The sequence below is a fragment of the Perna viridis genome, chromosome 4 (assembly GCF_037379345.1).
Source record: "Perna viridis isolate PV_CMFRI_1.1 ecotype Kerala chromosome 4, ASM3737934v1, whole genome shotgun sequence".
Taxonomy (NCBI): Eukaryota; Metazoa; Mollusca; class Bivalvia; order Mytilida; family Mytilidae; genus Perna; species Perna viridis.
This window is the reverse complement of record NC_142448.1, coordinates 35846230-35862350: the sequence shown is the minus strand read 5'-3', so window position 1 is coordinate 35862350 and position 16121 is coordinate 35846230.

Sequence of the window (16121 nt, the reverse complement as noted above, 5' to 3'; positions counted from 1 at the left end):
TTCTATGGCAAGCCAAAGGGGACAAAAAAGTCATTATTTTTTTTTATTTGAAGATATTTTTTTAATATAACAAAATCATTTTTTTATATTAGAAAAATATTTTGTTTTTAATACAATGTATCAGAAATTCATATTGTAATATTATTAAATAATTATAATTATAAAATAATAATATTATAAAATATCACACATTTTGTAATATTGAAAATTAAATTTGTAATATTAGAAAATGATTTTCTAATATTAAAAAATTTAATACAACAAATCCATTTAAAAAAATTGTTATTTAATATTAGAAATTCAATTGAATATTTATTTCTTAAAAAAAGGGTTTTGTGTATTAGAAATCAAATTTATTATATTAGAAAATGAATTTTGTAATATTAAAAAATATCATATTTTAATAGTAGAAAACACATATTTTGTAATATTAGAAAACATACTTTCTGATATTAAAAAATCATTATTTAACATAAGAAAATATTTTTCAATATTATAAATTCATTTTCTAATATTATAAATTCCTGATTTAGTAACATTACAAATTGAATCTATAGTATTACAAAATGAATTTGTTATATTAGAAAATGAATGTCTAATATTGATAACCACTTTGCAATATCAGTCACATTTTTTAATATTACAAAATGATTTTCTAATGTTAAAAAATCGTAATTGAATACAACGAATCCATTTTCTAGTATTAGAAAATCAATTGAATTTTTAACATCAAAAACATGTTTTTTTTAACATTACAAAAGCGTTTTGTTATATTAGAATTCAATTTGTAATATTAACAAAATCATTTAAATACTCATTTTTGTCCACTTCGGCTTGCCATATTTCCGTTAATCATTCAAAGGTAAATCAGTCTCTGAGGGAACTTAATGGGAAGCTAGGGTCAAATTTGAAATAAAAATGTATGATTGATTGATTGATTATTTGTTGGTATATAACTTTCAAACTTGCAATATTTCACTGACAGCTATATTCGGGCGATAAAAATGAAATGGATGATAAAAATGAACATGCCTGGAATGATGATGAAATGAAAAATGGGATAGGACACAAGGATAATAGGGTCGACAAATTTCGATTGCCACTGGACATAGGGAGAGGGTGTAGGGTCGGGCAGTTTAGCCTCATGTGGCGGAGCGCAAAGGTTCCTACTCTTATCTAATACAACATCAGGTTTCTTTAACGTGCGAGGATTGTGACATATTCCCCAACACGCGGCACCACTATGGTTTGCTGTCAGGTTATTTTTTTCGCATTATAGCCTGACGAACCCAGCATGTAGCATGCCAGGGGTACAATGTACCCTATTCAATCACCCGGGGAACACAAGCAAGTTGCTCTTTGGGCAGAGCACTCTTGGCAAGGCCTATTATAGTAAATTTATTAATTCATTAATTCCCTATTATAATAATAGCTAATAGTATTTGGACTGTCAGTTATGTATTTTGGCAAGAATCTACATCTTTCTTGAATAAAATAAGTATAATTGAACAGATAATGAAATTCATCACCTAATTCTTGTCTGTTACAAAGATTACATGCTGGGTGAATACAAATAATCCAATAATTTGTAAGAGTTGTGTCCCTTACCCCGGGTCAAAGAAATTACAACCATGATAATTCGTTATAATTTTAAGAACTGTTTAACTAAGATAAATGGTTATAATTATACAATGCATTAATTTTTTGTAAAAACTGCTAGACTATCTGCGAAATGTTTCTTGTTTAAAAAAAAAGTTGAAGTTCAGAAAGTGTAATCAAGAGGACCAAAATTCTACCGGAAATCAAAAGAATATAATCCAGGGACAAAAACCAGACATGGAAAACTGACATACACAACAAAGGACATAAAATAACAAAAATATAACATAATGATTTAACAAAAGTAAATGAGCAACTTGGACTCCACTAAAAACTGAGAGCATAGACCAGGTGCATTGGTTGGGTAAGCTTCCTCTGCTTTTCTAGAAACAACCACCGAGTTGCTCATAAAAAGTCAGGTCCAGGGTAGTCGAAAGAGTAAAGGAAAACTATGAAACGTGGAACAAATAGTGCAGATGGATACATTGTATCGATCCACGAGTTCATGATGACGACCATAAATCTTCTGCAGTGATAACTTCAATCTTGTAGCATAATAACCCTGTTCAAGAAGCCTAATTGTAAGAAGTCTAGAACGATACAACACGTCTGCATGGTTACTTACGGCAAGTTCTGGCATAACGTATGAGTTGTGATATGAACACTCCATACGTAGATGCTGAAGGAATGTTTTACCATCGATCTCTAAGTGTAGGGCTAAACATGATACTGTCTTCACAGTGTCTGTAGTATTCTTTATGTCAAGTTCTCTGTGGGTATATGCGATGTTTCAGATTTCCTAATACGAAACTAGGATTGTTGAACGATAATACGCCATTTATTATAAGTATATAACGGGAACTGAGATTAAAGGATGTAGCTAAATGATTTTCCTTCTTTTGGATCATATCAGCTATAAAGTCGGACTCATAAGAGTGGAGGAATAGGTCAGCAAGTAGAGGAACACAATTTGTTCCAATTGAAATATCGACCGTTTGTTGACAAACACGTCCACCACACTGGACGAATATGTTGTCGGTAAAACATTTCAGCATTTTGAAAACATCTTCTTCCTTACAATATTTGAAAGGTGATTTTAAATTATTTTTTACATAGTATGAGGAATCTCTACCGAGAACTGCTGACATATTTGTATGTAGGTGTATCGTCCTTTTTTTTAGTAACAATGATGTATAGTGTACTTGAGTAGGGATTTTAACTGAGGATGGAGAATAGAACTGTAAAGAGTTGAAAAATCATAGATTTTAAAGTTATTGTAATTGAGGGTTATAATTCTAATTTATGGAGCACGGTTCACGGTTATTGGGACCTTTAGAAGGGTCCTTACGGAGCGATTCGTTTTCGATGATGTTTAGATCTCTCGTAATGACGTGACTGGAAAGTCCATATTTGCAAGAACAGTTAGGTGGTTTCGCTGTGAAGTCCTCAATCTTTAGGTCCTGCAAAGCCCTTTATAATTGAAAATTTTGGATGAAATACGTGAAGTACAGGAATATGAATTAATTGGTATTGATTTGTCCTTGAAATACGGGGGAATTTTATTTGTGTATCGGGAGTCTTCTGTATGTGCAAGTTTCTCAGTGATAATGGCCAGTTAACACTTTGAAATCCGACTAAGAAAACAGCAATACCAATCTAACCATATAAGTAGTGTGTTATTCTTTTGATAAATGAAGGAAAATGTTCGAACATTCAATAATGTATTCTATTTTCTAGATTTTACATGTCTATATCAACTACTTAGACTAAATAACCTCATTAGGACACCCTGTTGCATGGTACATGTATGTTCGTGCACTGGGCTCTGTAACTATTACACTGTATTAATGAATATTCTTTTTAGAAACACATAGTTTATTTTACCAAGCACAAAGCCTTTGATATAAAAACAATGGTGCATATCGCTTATGAATACATAACGCTTAGTAACTTCAATATCAACCGGTATGGCAATGCAACTGGAAGTGGCTGGCTTTTATTAACCTAACCCCCCTTAAAGTCTGTTACCGTGCCATATTTGTAGCTCAAAAGAAAACCAGAAATATAAATAATTTCGTAATTATTTACCGTAATTAAAGAATCAGAAAGGTCCGAATAAATCTAAACAAATAGTCAATGGACTGGGAGGGTCCACCACGCACCCCCACTCATTAACTTCATTGTGATTTTCGGGTACCTTTCACCTCCCATGATTACCGAACCAATTTGTCGCCAAAGAATATTCTCGGATTCTTTTTCAGTATAAGCCTATATTTGTACCCCGCTGGTTAAAAAAGCCAAGATTTTTGTGACTCAATTCTCTTGGCGTCTAAGTCTTCCTGGGATAGCATGTGTGAACAAATTAAACACAATTTATACTTCTGGGGTACTTTTGATGAATTTTGGCGATTTTCACAGTCAGGATTTAAAAAAAAGCGAAAATTGAGATTTCGATTTTTTTGTCAAAAGTCACATAAATTTGACTCTACAAGTTATTGCGAGACTACAATGTCTCAAATTTGGTATTATTCGATAGATAGTTTAGTTTTCTACATAAATAAATCACGAAAACCTAATTTTTAATAAAGGATTTTCAAAAAAACGTTAAACATATTAACCTACCCCTAGAAAACTGGTCTCAGTATCAAACAGAATTCTCATTCACAGCATACTGACATTGTAGAACTCATATTTTAAGCATTTATAAAGATAATGATATTCCCAACATATCTGATCAATTCAGGCGCTTAGATTTTCCTTTTGGGGTGACAATTATCATAAAATCGTAAAAATGGGAATTTTCAGAATTTCAGAATTTTCTTCTTTATCACCCTATATTGCCTTTTTTCAGAATACCGTACTTTAAACAAGCTTTTGCGTGATACAGTACATTAATATAATATCTTAGCTTCAAAATGATCCCAAGTAATAAATATTTGATCTTTTTCAAAGTCGACTTTGGTACAAAATTTTCGCTTTTTTGATAAATTCTGACTACGAAAATCGCCAAAATTGATCAAAAGAACTACAGAAGTATAAATTGTGATAATGCTAAACAGAAAATACCAAATAAGCCATTTTTTACTGAAGCATTATTATCAAGGGGTTTTGACATTGATAAATGTGTCAATTTAAGCGATTTTTCGGCGGGGTAGGAGTTCATTTTTTCATGTTACCGCAACTTTCTTGGTACCATTGTAAAGCTAAGACATTGGGCTACATGATTAAAAGAGTAATCAAGGGAATCAAGGTTATAGCGGTAATCAAAAGAATGTAACCGAGGGACAAAGACCAGACATGGAAAACAGACATACATAACAAAGAACATAAAGTAACTAAAATCACACATACAAAGTAACAAAAGTAAATAAGCAACTCGGACTCCACTAAAAACTGGGAGCATGGACCAGGTGCACTGGTAGGGTAAGCGTCCTCTGCTTTTCTAGAAACACCCGCCCAGTTGCTCACAAAAGTCAAGTCCGGGGTAGACAAACGAGGAAGGGAAAACTATAACCCGTTGAATAAATCAGTTTTCATGGTGCTGTTGGATACACCATAACGATCCACGAGTTCATGATGACGACCATAAAACTTCTGTAGTGATGACTTCAATCTTGTAGCAACATAACCCTGTTCCAGAAGCCTATTTGTTAGAGTTCTAGCGCGATACAAAAAGTCTGCGTAGTTTCGGCAAGCTCTGGCATAACGTATGAGTTGTGATATGAACACTCCATACGCAGGAGCCGAAGGGATATTGCCACAGATGAAAGGAAAGTTGACAATTCTGAATGAAAAGTCATCACGTTTGTCGTAAAGTTTGGTCAATACCAATATGGTTTAAACATACATATGTCCGTTTACTTTGTTCTGTAGAAAGAAGAAGTTCGTAGAACAAAAAAAAAGTTAAAAAATTGATTTTTGCCTCAACGAGGTATAAAAAGTAGCCAAAAAATACAAAAATGCTTCAGTTATTTTTTTAGCGACAAAAAGTTTCCTAAATGGGAGGAATAAGGAATATTTTGGTTGATGAGTAGGGGTGCACGGGGGGTTGGGGGTGGTTTCTCTGCCTACGTACTATAAATACCAACTGAATTGACCAATCAAAGCGATTATTGTTACTCAAATGTCATAAAGTCAATCTCGTTCTCAGATACATTAAGCATAAATAATTATGTAAATACAGAGACTCAACAGTTGAATGTAAAACTCCGAGCTCAGCTCACTACTGTTAATATCCAGAACGAAATCATATGATAATTACGTGATAACAGCAAAACAATATGTACATGTAAACAGATTAAAGTCACTTCCATTACATTTGTAACGTTGTTGTGATGAAAGATGTTAGCCAAATAAATTGCATCTATGCTTTTGTTTACTACGAAAGCCCATCAGTGCCAGGTGTTCACTTATTTTTAAGTCGTTATAATGACCTCAAAATAAGTGAACATCTGGCACTAATGGGCTTCCGTAGTTGACAAACGGTAGTGGAAAAGGTGATAGTTTTTCTTCATATTGACCTCTTCTTTTGCAGATCTAGAAACTTCTACTTAGTAGTATCTTCAATATGGACTGTATTATTTAGGCCTATAGAACTGAATAGCCTATGCAATTACCTTTCACATTATATTGATAGACTACTAAGTAAGCTTATACGAAATAGATCGAACTATTCAGAATTTCAAAAAAATTAAAATATTGTAAATTGGCAAATCGCGAATAAAAGTAACTTTTTGTACCTGTAAAAGCAACTTAAAGCAACATTATTATTAATCACCTTTATTATTTAAGGTGGTCAATGCCCAGAAAATGTATCATGCTTATTCAAGAGTATGAAAATGTCATGAATGTGGTTATTTATGACACAAAAAACAATTGAATATAATGGTTACACTTAAAAACTAGCAAGAAATGTGAACCCTACTTTTTTATCGATACGATTCGGGTAGTTTTAGATGGAATTAACATTTAGGTGCAACCATTAATTTGATTTTTTTTTTCTAAACCGTCTGGATTCTGACGCTATATTCGTACATATTTTGCAGGATATATATTGATTTCACGACGTTATATCTGAAAATTCTGAAAAGGGGGATCCACTGGCCTAAAAGGTGGGGGGGGGGCTCCTGTGATTTCCAGTTTTATATATATATAAAAGCTTAAAAGGGATGGGACCCCGTGGCCCTTTGGATCCGCTAATAATGTCGAAAGCAATCACTCGGGAACAAAATCGCTATCAAACATCAAACGCGGACAAACATACTAGACATTAACCATTTAAGGAGATCAATATTTGTATAATGTGATAGACGTGTGGTGACTGTGTAGTCAGTGATAATTTTGAATTTAAGTTAAGCGTTGAATGACGCAAGTGTTCACAGTGGATCCAACATTTATACATTACAAGGAGAAAGAAAAATATTCTTCCTTCAGAAATTTGTTCAAATAATGAACGTTGTCGGAAAATTGCCAATTATAAAGATTGATTTATAAGAAACAACTTTATGCATTGTGTATATCAAGCCAACCAATTGTACGTTTGTATAAACCACTTACATAAATATCATGTAAGCATCTGAGTAACTTGGATTATGAGGAAAGTTTTACAAACACGATAAGAGTTTACTTTATCATGAGGAGTTTTTTATTCTGTTTCATTTAAATGCTTTATAGGTTTTTGTTAGAAAAAAATCAAACTAGAAAAGTTTACAAATAAATGCTCTGGCCTCCGCTACTTAGAAAATAAAAGACATTATATTTTCTGGCCTCTAGAAATGAATTACAAGGCAAACATATCACTGATTTCAAGAGTTACTTCCCTTACCCTAGATCTTCCTCCTTGCTGCAAGAACATGTAATTGGTGTGAAAAAAATATCTAGGAGAAGGTTGCATCTACTGTAACGCTTTGAAGTTTTGTTTCAAATCATTGAATAAACTATAAATAAACTCCATAGACGTGATTGTTTATCAAGTCGGTCAAAATTTTGACACCAAAATTAAAGTTTATTGTGCGTTTGTACGTATGCATGTGCTGTGTGTGTCCAAACCAGAATCCATGGTGTATTCCCTTCGTGCACTTTAAGAATAATTTCTTCTCAGTTCATGAATCTCCTTCTGTCTGGAATCAGTGTTACTCAGCTCAACCAGGATAACATCTAGTCAGAAAATCTATTATAATTCAGTTGATTGGTCATTTATTGTGAGGGGATAAATTTAACAGTGATTTCAATTTGTATTTAGGGGACGACCATTTTGTTCTGAGGGGTGGGGATCTGGCAGTTTTTGGAAATAAAAATACTTTTGCTTGAAAAGGTTTGGAAACAAATGTTCTGGTCTCCACTACTTAGAAAACAAAAGACATTTTATTTTCTGGCCACTAAATGCCTATATACAGCAGAATGAAAGCAAATAATCTAGCCATTTTGCATTTTCAAAATAATCTATCCCGACCAAAACTGCCAGAATTAAATGGTCGTCCCCTTATTTGTGCCAAATAGCGCTTAGAATTGACCACCGGATGGAAGTCATGTTTAGTGCAAATTATTGTTTGTAGCTAATAATTTAATGAGACGGTGATAACCTACTTCTGTACAGAATGGCTATCCCCCCAAATCCAATAATTGCGAATGAAAAAGATTTGTAAAAGGAAGTCACACATGCGTAGTATCTAATTAAAGGCAAGATATGAAAGAAGCAGTCATTCGGTAGATAAATCTTTAGGTATAAAATATTTTCATAGACCTTGTTTAGTTCTTGTAAATCGTAGTATGCAACACAATTATGTAGGCGAGGTTAATATCATGTGATTCGGTAATTCGGTAAAAAAACAATTATACCTGACCCTTTACTTCTGTAAAGACCTTAACATACTATCCAGCATACTCGCCCAATTAATCGAAAAATTAATTATTATTTTCGTCATTGCGCTTTCGGTCGTTAATTTTCACCCCTTCAAACTGTCAATGCGGAGAAATGGACGTGTACAGAGGATGTAGCAGACCGTAAACCATCAATGTGGTGTTTCTCAGTTCATTTTTTGGTTATACTTTTTATTTTTTACAAACAAAACAAAGACGTCATTGATTTTGAATAACACGTATACTTTTTTTTTCAGAAAATGTATAAGACAATACTTCGGCTTACTTTTTTGCACATCTATCATTTTCTCGAATGATCAGATCAGGCAATTCAAAATTCACAAACTATTTCGTATTGAGCATTCACATTTAAGATGGATCTCATATCCTCTCTTTTTTTGTTTTGTTTTGTTTTTAAAAACAATAACCAAACAGTATCAACAATGTTCGTGAAGGAGACGGTTAAAACTTTTTTTGAATCGTGAAATACGAAAGATACACTTTCTTATGTTTAATTCAACCTATACGTGACTTATCGTAAAGACAACAGAATCGATCGGATTAGACACAAGTAATAGCAAACTCCAAAGCAGCTCCAGTTCCGTACCGTTAACGTTCGCAAAAGTAGTGCCGGAATGGAAGAGACCAATGATCCGGAGTTTGAAGTAATAGGGCTTTAAGCACCCTATTTCCTATACATGAATGATATTACGAATGTCATTATTATTGATTTGTAATGTACATGCATAATTTGAATAATTTTTGTAATACAAAGAACGAATAAACATTTGCAGTGAAATTTGTAGCCAAGTGTAGGAAAAACCACAGAGGTTTGTACATGTACAATACCAGATCTAGCTCCTAAGACCTTTTTTTGTTGTCATTACCTGTAAGCCATGTCGCTGAAGTAGAAGTTCCCTTAGCATAGTCTCACCACAATGAGGAAATTCATTTGTAACATTTTTTACACATTTATCAAGTATTTCATCTTCTACGAGAGAAAGAAGTCTCTTACTAAGATCAAACTGTTGCATCCGTCTGTATATAGTGCTTTCATAAACGCATAATATGCGGCTGATATCAATAATGGAAAACTTTAATTCTAAAAGACTTTCCTGCGTAACTTTTGGTATTTCGAAGTGCTTGTCGATTCTGTCTGGTTGACGCCCGCCAAACGTAATACATTCGGTTCTTAATTTTCTGTCATTGACTCCTAAGTCATGAAAATCCTGTCTTGAAAGCTTACAAACAATATCTGGTGAGATTTTCTCTTCTGCGAATTTTGGAACTAGGCTTGTTAGGTTCAGTTTGGTTAAAATAGAAGTTACAGAGACGTTCGTCTGCATGTTGGAGTCCATTGGTTACGGTGCGTATGAATTTCGCCTAAGTAAAAAAAAACCCGCTTTTTTGGATTCACTTCGTTTGTAGTTGTACATTTACAGAAAGTAACGAGAATAAATGATCATCATCATAACGAAATATCTACTGCGTATAATGTCGAAAGAACCACGTATAATGACAAATGCACTGCGTATATCCAGTGAATTTTCCACTGCATATATAAAACAAAGTACTATGTATAAAGTTGAAAATACTACAAATAAGGCGTAACATACTGCGTATAATGTCTTTTCTCATACTGTGAAATCTACTGCTCATATTAGAAAATGTACTGCGTATAACATGAAATGTACAGCGTATATTGCAAAATGCACTGCGTATAAAGATATATGTACCACGTATAATGTAAAAAGTACTGCGTATACCCAATTTTGTACTGCATATAATGAAAAACGCACCACGTATAATGACAGTTATACTGCACATAAAGTTATATGCACCGCGTATAATGAGTCCACGACCATTATAATGTGAAATACACTATGTATATCATAAAATGTACTGTGTATGACGAGAAATGTACTGCGTATATAGAAAACCTTCAACAAAAGGCAGTTGCGGCGTTCCATAATAGACATTTAATACTTACTACTGACAGATCTTTTCCTGATAACTTGTTGCCAGACAAAACTAATATGGATTATATTTAAATTTTTCTGTGTTCTAAATTGTGGAAACTCAATTCATTTGACAACCATACCAGTATTTCATCCAGTTTTGTAGTGCTAGTGGGTAAAGCTACCATGAAAATAGCAACAATATTTTTTTTATTTTAGTTTGTATGAGAACAAACCTAAGTAGAACCCATTACAGTCCCGTATGTACCAAATTGATTTCATGGCAGTGAATTTGGAAATAAAAAATGTATTCCTACATGTTTCTGTTTATAAATGTAATTAAAATTATAGTATATATATTTTTTTGTGTATTATGAAGAGGTGAGGCGTCTAAATGCAACGAGTACTTATTATTTCCGAATTTTACTGACACTTCTGAACACAGTTGCCTCCCCTGTCAAGAACGAAATTTTAAATAAGCTGACAGAATTGCATTTAACACCACTTTGCAAGTAAAAACATTCACTGCAGCTCAGAAATAAATCGGTCCTTCATTGTGTGAAATATCGAAGTGATTCAAAATCTAGAAATTGAGATATCTTTATTTTTATTTCGCTAGACGGCGAATTTTTGACAAGGGGTTGGTCTGGAAAAAGCTGACAGAATCTCTTCTATGAGATATTTTGGCTTTTTTTATTGCTATATTTTAATGATAAAATGAACAAAGATGCGCAGCATATCGGTTAATTTTGCCGATGTAATCGATGAAGCTCTAACGATTCGATTTTTCAGTGCATGTTTTTGCAGTGAAAAATATCGCCATTCTGGGGTCATGTGTCACGTGACTTTTGCAGATTGGCGTCGCCATTTTATTGACTTTGCCTTTCGGCTGAGCTGCAAATTCCAAACAAGAAAATGATTACCTTTCCTATCTTAGTAAAGCTATGCTGCGATTTTGATAATATAATCGGAGTTATATTTTTTCCGAGGCGGGTTAGGATCTTGACAACAGCAACAGCGGAACAGCGGAGATACACGTACGTACATCCACGTGTTTCCCGGAGTTTTTATAAACATTGTATTCACTTCTTTAAATAAGGAAAACAAGTTAGAAAAGACTTGAAAACTATCAGAAAAGATGAACTTACTTTTACTGAAACGTAATCTTAACCTATATTTTTTTTATTTGTTTGATTGAAGGAAATGATGAATTTTCTCCGTAAGGACAGTCACTTTTTGTTACCTCCGGGACATGACTTTTTTTTGTTAGTATATTGGGGAACCGTAAGGGAAAGTTTGAAAGTACACGTAATAACTGTAGAGCTCAAACCGCTTCGCGGCGCTCGCTATAAATCTTGTCAGCCTGAACTCATTTTTGTTGAACAAAATTTACTTTTGTCTGTACAAATTGAATTTTGAGTACAAAACCACAATAGTCCCATTCGGCGCCCCGTAACACGTAGCTTAGGAAAAATGAGAAAAATACAAGAAAAAATATCGAAGGAAAAATCGCAAATTACAAAAAAGTCGACAGAAGAAATTAAGGAATCACGGCGAAATCTCATTCTTATGTTCGGGCATGTACATTTTAAGAAGTACCATTCTGTGTAAGAATTAGATAATGGGTGCTAAATCATAATTTTCAATTTGTTCTTTATTCAATACATTCAGAAAACAACTGAAAAGCTATTTAAATTTATATTGATGCACCTGTGACGTAGATAGTATTGGGGGAAACTAGAGGATGCCCGCAAAATCGCGGTCGATTGAGCAAAGTGTGGACACAGTACTACAGTTATTTTCTATGTACCGTGGGAGTTTTTTAAGACGCACATTCACTCAGTAACCTTTTACGTAATAATGTATATGTATATACAAAATTAATATGTGATCAACCCCAAAACTAGGACTTGTTCGCTCGTAATTTTAATGGTGAATTGGCGACAAAAGTCGATAGGGGACTCCTAACATTTTGTCCTATTATTCTGCAAAATTTTCAGTAAATTATCAAACCCAATAATGCTGTCAAGTAGGTTATCAAAGTAGTGTCTTGTTAACTCGAAAAACGTTTTTTTATCTAGTTCAAAATCGAACATGTATTTTTGTGTTTTTGAGTTTTATTTATCAAATGGACTTAGGATGCAGGTGTTTTACACGTCATTTCCTGCTTGTCTGTGATTGATCATCCATTTGTTTTGGTTTTTTTGGTATGTTTTTTTTTGGGGGGGGGTGAGATGGAAGGGAAGGGGAGCTGGGTTGAACACCCGTTAATCTTCTGAAAATTCTGCTCCACCGAGTGAAAGGGTGCTTAATAAATTCTTAAATTACTCAAAATAATTGGAAAAGGGTTTACCAGTCATGCCAATTACATCATAAAAAGGGGAGGGGTCCGTACATGGTGGATGTCGTTTAATTAAGCAAAATAATGAACGTACAATACTGGTGTAACACATGTGTACACATGATCCGGACAGTACGTCGCTTGAGCATACGCGAAAGCGTATTATAACACGCGGACCGATGACGGTCTTCGAATTGGGATATTTTCTCAAAAATTCGCGTTTGTCGTAGAAAAAAAGATTGTTTCAAAGACAAATTTAGGAAGAACACAACACTACATTAATACCTCATACCACAAATATATTCGACCTTGTATGGTTTCAGGAGAGTTGCGGCTCATAGAAATCGGTTTCTTCCTTAAGTAGTATAGAAGGGCTGGGAAAAGAATCAATGGTGCATTTCAACTAAATTTGACCTGTCAGTATCTTAAAAAGGCAAACTTAATTAACACTTTTATGGTTATTTTTGGGGGTTTTGATCATAAGGTATAAATACTTGGATAGTTGAATAAGATCTGTGTGTGTTTTTTTTGTCTTCATGTGCCACATTTATACACATTTTGCCTGATTCTAAGACAGAGAAGTACTGGCTTAGGTTGCTTTGATGTATATACGTCATGATTGTGGTACGACCGACACACGAGGCAAAACTTGTTCTCTTTTGGTTCCCGGAGGCCTATCTATATATTTAGACTTCTTCTATGTATTATATACTTGGTGTGGCTGTTACAGATCTTCTATTGTCCTACTCGATGCCATCAGAAGTTGTCCTATTCATTTACATCACGTGCTAATGTTCACGCTCTAGATTTACTTACAAGGAAGTATCACTCGGTTAACGAAAGCTATATTTTTATATAGCCAAGTTGGCCGAGCGTTCTAGAGCGTTGGACTTAGTGCAGGCGGTGATGTGAGAGAAGAGATGGGGTTCGAATCTCGCTGAGTGAGCGACCAAATTTGCGTCGCAAATTTGCAACCTCGCATCGATTCTAGAATTGGGGTGTAGTTTGGACTTGATTACGCACACACACACACATATGTATATATATATAACGTCTCAGAATGTGACGATCCCGTGGAGGGAACGACAAAAATTTGCAAATTTGACAGTTCTAACATCTTTGGGAATTTCAGACCCTTATATAAGTTTACGTTATCTTCCCTGTATCAAATGTTTAGTAACAGGGAAGATAACGTAAACTTATAGAAGGGTCTGAAATTCCCAACGATGTTAGAACTGTCAAATTTGCGAAGCAAATTTTTGTCGTCCCTTCGCGGGATCTTCCCTGTATCAATTTGATCCGATGGAGCAGTGTAGTGAATAGAGTCGTCACATTCTGAGACGTTGTATAATATTGATTTGTTGTGACCTGCATCATTAATTTGATCCTCTATCCTTCGTAATAACACCTAAATGAACTTTCCCGTACTACCATACAGCGTGTACTAAGTTACAGCCCTAGATTAATCCTACGAGGAGGAATGACCCGGCCAGCGAAAGCTATATTTTATATAACCTGGCTGGCCGAGTGGTCTAGGGCGCTGGACTTAGTGCAGGCGGTGTTGCCATAGATGTACAATAAAAGGTACAATCACCCACAGCGTACGTGATTCAGCTTCTTAATCTGTTTTGACCTTGAACTTTATGAGTTTTATTATGAAGAAGGATTTCAGTTATCCGAAATATTCAGTGTAAATTTTACCATCTTTTGGTGATGTTAAACATATTTAGACGTTTGTATATGTATATAGACTAGGAGAGCTTCCAGGACAGCCGGCATGGGCCGCAAAAATTATGAAAGGTGAGCTTTTTGCAGCCTAATGAGTCAGTTGACAGAAGTTTGTGTCAGTTGTCATGACTACCTTGTCAATTTATTTTTAATAGATTTTATTTTTGTGTCATGAAGAAAAGCAGTGAGTTTCTATATTCATTTGTTTGGCTAGAATTGTGAAAATTAAATTTACACTTTTAAATCGGACATGGAAACGGCAGCTGATCCCAGAAAAAACAGTGAAAATTAAATGTTGAATCATTGCGAATAGCACACCCAAAGAAACTGTCCAATTAGTTCGAGCTCATGCTGTGCGAAGGACCAGAAGGTAGTATTTTTCATTATTTACCACCAATATTACAAGAAAATATTTCGGTTTCATTGTTTTAAAAATCCGTTTTCATATCAATTAGAATAGATCTTGATCTGCTTATACTCAAATGCATTTAAATTATTTGTTATTATCCGTAGGCTAAGAAATCAGCAGCGGAATAAAAAATGGCGGAACGAAAACGTCGATATGGACGCCGAGAAACATTAAATATGGTAAGCGGGATAAAAAGACTTTAATATGTGTTTTGGTTTTTTTATATCAAGCTTTTGTAATCTTCTCTTATTTTGTGACTTATATTATTTTCTTTTCTTTTTTCACACAAATTCCCATACTTAAATTGGGCCTGGGTCATTTTCTTCCTCCAGGATTCTGACTATACATGTGCTTGTTGGTAAAAAAGTTTAAAAATCGGAATTTTTTATCAGAATCTGTAGCAAAAACAAACCAAACATATAAAAAATTTTATATTCCGTTAATATCAATATATGCTTTCACTTAAATTCGTTCGGTTAAAATATACTTTCCATTTTCTCTTTCACAATAATCATTGTTGATAAATGTGATATGATCACAATCACAATAAAGCTTGATTTAACTTCGAATTTAGAGAATTCTTGTGTTTTTTTTTGTTTTTTTTTTTTGTTTTTTTTTTGTTTTATTTTTTTTCCTCAAGCGGCATCATCTACTTTATGTCAATATGAATAACTGTCGACAAAAAAAATGTGATTTACGATATTAAATCTTTGGTGACAGGCCTTAGAAGACATGATTTAAGTTTTAAAAAAAACGTATTTTATGTCCAGGACGAGATCACAAGCGGCCTCAAATTGGTGGGCTTTGGTGAACGATCTAGAAAGGAGAGTGGTCCGTATGATAGACTTATCAAATGGGATAACGTTGCTATAACGGACTTACAGGAACTAAATAACACGCCTACATTTGATAGACCCAGAAGGGACAGCGGCTCTTTGTTTGAAAGGTCCAGAAAAGAGAGCGGGTCAATATTTGACAGACCCAGAAAGGATAGCGGCTCCGTGTTTGACCTAACAAGACGGGACAGTAACTCCATGTTTGACAGAAGCAGGAAAAACAGCGATTCAATATTTAATAAACTGATGCGTAGAGATAGTAGCACGGTGTTTGATAGGGCAAGAAAAGAAAGTGGTAGTTCGTTTTTCGGTAGAATGAGAAAAGAAAGTAGTTCCTTTTTAAACAGAATGAGGAAAGAGAGCAGCGCCATGTTTGGCAGGTCTAGACGAGA